The sequence below is a fragment of the Neodiprion virginianus genome, chromosome 6 (assembly GCF_021901495.1).
Source record: "Neodiprion virginianus isolate iyNeoVirg1 chromosome 6, iyNeoVirg1.1, whole genome shotgun sequence".
NCBI lineage: Eukaryota > Metazoa > Arthropoda > Insecta > Hymenoptera > Diprionidae > Neodiprion > Neodiprion virginianus.
In genome coordinates, this window is record NC_060882.1 from 9,752,152 (window position 1) to 9,756,951 (window position 4,800).

General features: G+C 35.6%; 1 long non-coding RNA gene across 1 annotated transcript; it reads left to right on the top strand.

The window, feature by feature from the left end:
* The first annotated feature begins 1,769 nt into the window (after positions 1-1,769).
* On the top strand, positions 1,770-3,390 carry LOC124306616 (uncharacterized). Its single transcript, XR_006908647.1, has 3 exons — positions 1,770-1,905; positions 2,887-2,943; positions 3,142-3,390. It is a non-coding gene; the product is annotated as an uncharacterized LOC124306616 (long non-coding RNA).
* Positions 3,391-4,800: the final 1,410 nt, after the last annotated feature.

Below are 4,800 nucleotides of genomic sequence, written 5' to 3' on the forward strand. Positions count from 1 at the left end.
ATAAATGATCTTTCGATAAAACAGTTATTCGTCTGAGCGATTTATCAAAAGTACACGATGTCAATAAAAGTGTACACCGATTGGAGTAAAATTAAACAACATCGGTGTAAATCGTTCGATTCTTGACACCAAGTAGTCGTAAAATCAACACCAAAATGGTGTGGATTTCTGTAAAATATTTTCGGTGTTATATTTAACACCGCATTTCTAATAGTGTAAAATTTTCGTATCGCTGATCTTCAGTTATTTTAGAATTCATATCTTCAAAATTTTGAGTTTTCGGCCAGTCGATTTTTTGATCTTCAGAAAATTTGACCCCCATCCAATTATTGTTTCTGCCAAAATTTGAAATTTCATTTTTTATCATTAGAAACTCTTGTAGAAAACAAATTGTCATATTTTCCAGACTTTGATGTAACGCGTTTGAAATAGGTGCTTTTATTCGAATATATGAGCAAAAAATTGTGGCACGATCAACAAACTGACAAAGACAATTCGCTGTAACGCTCAATTGTCATTTGCCCATTATATATTTTTGATAAGCCTATACCATCGAAACAGTAAATCTTCATTCTCCGGAAGACGAGTGCTAATATTTTCGAAAGCTAACGCGAACTACGGAGACAATGAATTTTTAATCACTCGACTCGTGACCATCGGTTCGCTTCTTTTTCATTTCTCTCAAAGTAGGCTAGGCGATCGAACTTTCACCACTGCAAATACACATCAAGCCACAACTAAATGTTATGCCTTATACTTTACTGCGTTATTATCCCAGTAATCTATTCCGTAGAATTGATTCGAGGCGTAATATTAAAAAAACTCAACATCGTATAGTTGTTAAAATGAAGCCGATATCCTTCGTTCTGATACGATGCCTATCTGTATGGAGACGATTCGTCCAATGGGAGTAATTATAAAAGCGGTAAAAAGATACACGCTACTAATTTCCCGCTGTCTGTATGGGAACCACTGCGTATGATGTACACTCACATAATCATTCGATAGATTCGCAGCCATATCCGTTCGTACAGCGTTTACGAAATCAATTCAAAGGTCAATTAATAGGACGGTAAACCTGTATCTTGGTACAGCTGGAGTTCTCTTTAAGGCTTCTCTTTGTTAACCGTTACTCCCATCTTCAAAGACGATTTAATCTAAGAGGGTCAATAAGAACTAGCTTGGGTTGACCGGAATAATTCAACTTCAGCCGCCTTGTGTCAACGCTCTAAAGAACGACGCATTTTCTTAAACTGAAGAAAAAAGTCAGCGAATCGAAGGAAGCTCCTACAAAAGATTTGATTAATCTTTTGATTACGCGTAGAGTTCAGTTCCTTTTTAATTCTGATTCAATATCCATTACTGAATAATTTTCGCCCAACCACCTTCTATTCTTAGAATTTCAGTATATATATATTGTCATCGCCAGTGATAAGTAGATATAAATCAAAGTGATTTTTTTCAAAAACAATTCTCTCGACAAAGAAATAGATTTTCTTTCTGGAAAATTACAACAACGTGATTGAATCTGTATTTTTCAATCTATGGCCTTCTTCGGCAAACACGGCTGTCAGGGTGTTATCGCATAAGCAAATAACCGTACAAATAAATCCTCGAATAAGTTATTTTGTAAGTCAAAGTATACCCAGGTATGTGCAACAGCACAATGACGTGTTTGAGAGGATCATCGCGCGTTGCACTGCGGTCAAGTCGTTGCACACGAGGCGATTATTCTCAGCCGAACGGAGGAGGGGGGGGGGGGGGGTCCGCAATATAAATACGATCGCCGATCGAGAGATTCGTCAGACGCGGAAGTAGAGAAGTGACTCGAACGTTTGTTGGCGATTCTAAAGCGAGCCTAAATCAGCATCAACATGCCGGCACCGGGTTGTGACAAGAGCAAAGGTAATTATTTGTCCTTCTCATTCGTACGAGTTGAATCAGTTATGGAAATAGAATTTGCTTGAAGTTCGTAACGATGATGTAACTATTGATTTTTAAGGGTAATCATGATATCGCAACTTTAGAATCGTATGAAATTCGGTGTAATAAGCGATAAAGCCAAATATTACTCATATCTGGCTTTATCAACCACTTCAAAGTCATTCCCAAGTTGCAAAACGGTGAATTTTTGTCTCGACGTTTCGTTGTTTCAACGTTATTAATTTTTGCATAGTGAAACAAACCGGTTCGCATACGTAGAACTGATTGTGAGAACACTGGAACCCGAGCTGTTCCTCGTTTTGTTATTCCATGTAGAAATACAATTCCTAAATCAGATAATGTGTTTTTGCGATAAAATATTTTCAAGATACAGAAAAGTTTCATTGAAATTATTTTATAGACTTCAACATTCGTATATCATGTTATCAATATTGTTGGAGAAAAAAATTATTCGAATAATTCGAAGAATAAAGATAATATTATGTGGGAAAATTCGAATTCAGTACGATACGTGACGGCCGAAAAAATGGCTTGTTTTAAATAAATTTTTATTTAACGACTAATAAAATAATTTCCCCTACATCGTGACAATGATATTTCGGTGAAGGGTTATCTAAAAATAATAATCAAAATCTTATCAATATCTGTACAAATGTAACTGTCGTTGGGCGTGGCTGGTTTTTTTTTCTGGATTATTTACAAAATGGTGACAATTAAAATTTTTTTTCACAATTTGACAAAGTTAACGAGTGATTATTGTAAAGTGAATATGTTCAATTCACTCGTCGTCAATTAAAAATGAAAACGTATTCTGAACTCGCGATAGTGAACAGTGGTTAAATGGAATGGAATTGAAATAATATTGAAATTCTATTGCAAACCTCGCGTTTACCAAATCACTAGTGAAATAAACCCTAATTAAAAAAGTATCTTCCATTCAAGGTTCGTGCCAAGGCTGCAGCTGTGGAGGCAGCTGTAAATGCAACAGCGGTGGATCAGGTACATATTGAAATTTGTTTCACTTCGTGGATTCATTTTTCAGAGATTAGACCAGGTAACGCGAAGTACTGAATCAACTATAAATATTCGATGAAAAGTTAAAAACGCGATTATTTACTTCACTATATCGACGAGCGTAAATCCGTAAGTAAACCAACATTATACTATTATTTATTTGTATATTTGCGTGCATTTCAGGCAGCTGCAGTTGCCCACAAGGTGGAAAATGCTCCTGCACCGGATGCAAATAAACTACCCTCCGAGACGTTTTGGAACAAGATTTTTTCTCAACATGGATGCTATCACTAGGATATCGATTAAACGCAATGGCCACATTGTATAGTAAAGAAACCATATCAAAATATATTATTTGACTAGCTGTATACAGATAATGAAGAATTATTATTCTGTGATGTTGTTTAAAAATAAATGATTAAAACCACATAATACTCCATCGCTTCATCAAATTCTACTGTAGTTTTTTTTGTTTTTGTCTGGTAAATAATTGTATTAATAATTGAATGTTTAATTGCACACATTACGCTGCAATTTGCCTATTATATGTATAATCCCCCAAAAAGCACCTCTGGTGCAAAAACCTTTTGCCAAGTACATTAAAAATCTGCTCTCATCCTTTACCAAAAAAGATTCAAATCACATATTAGTTCCAAGTCTGTTAATTCACAATAAAAGCATGTTCGACACTTAATCCTTAGCTTTCACGTCACTCTGGAATCACACTGCTGCCACACTGGGATCAGACTGATCTTAAACTATGAATAAAAAACAAAGTAACTCGTGAACAATAACAATGATGAAAATTGAGAAAAAAAAATTAAATTAGTACTTGAAACTTGGCAGGCCTCTTTCAAGGCATGATGCATACATAAAACGATAATGATAAAATTTATTTATTCCTCAAGGTATTTTTCTGAAAATTAAATTTTTTTCTGGCTTTTCATCACTGCATGTGTTATTATTCATTGAGTATTAACGATCGCAGATTATCCATGGAAAGTGTCAATTGTTAAAAAAATCTTACTGGTCCAGATGGCAGCGATCAATTGTCACTTATACAACGTGTAATTGTTGATTCGTGGAAAAACGAACTAATAGAATCCCTTCAATTATTTTAACATGCATGGCTGTAACGTTGAATTCTGGTTTTCAAATTTTACAAACGCCGTATTCTGTCAATCGGTAAAAACATCTTCTCAGGTTGAATAATATTCCAGTAAATGTCAAAGAATTCATTCGGGACGCAAATAAGGCACCGGATGCAATCACAACTTAATCGAGTCAAGTTTTAACAACAAAAAATGACGTACAAAGTATTCAATCAGTTGCATCTCAATACAGGCATTGATAACTGAACTTAATTCATAGCAGATTGTTGTCTAGAGGTTCAGACTATACATTAACGTTATTACGAAAATCAAAATAGTGTAATAACTACTACCTAAATTACTGGCATCTTTAGTTTCCTTCACGCAGATGCCTCCGAGATTTTCGTCAAGAACGAATTCTGGTTTTTCGTCGTCACGGAGTTGACGACAAAACGAAGCCGATCGAAGGATTTCCAAACGCTTATTATCGCCGCGCTTTAACTTGTATCTCTTTAATCATAGCGCGCACTTTAACGACACACAAAAACCTATTATTATCTGACCGCGACATGCCGATTATAACAGATCAATGCTTGATTGAACAACGCACTTAAAAAACTGATTTTCAACTTTTTTATCACCTCCCCGAATGCAGCAGCGAATCGTTGTTGATAACTTTGAATTTACGCCTGACGCCGCTACCGACGACAACTTCATACATCGTTGTTTGCGCATGCGCACAAGTGGCGTC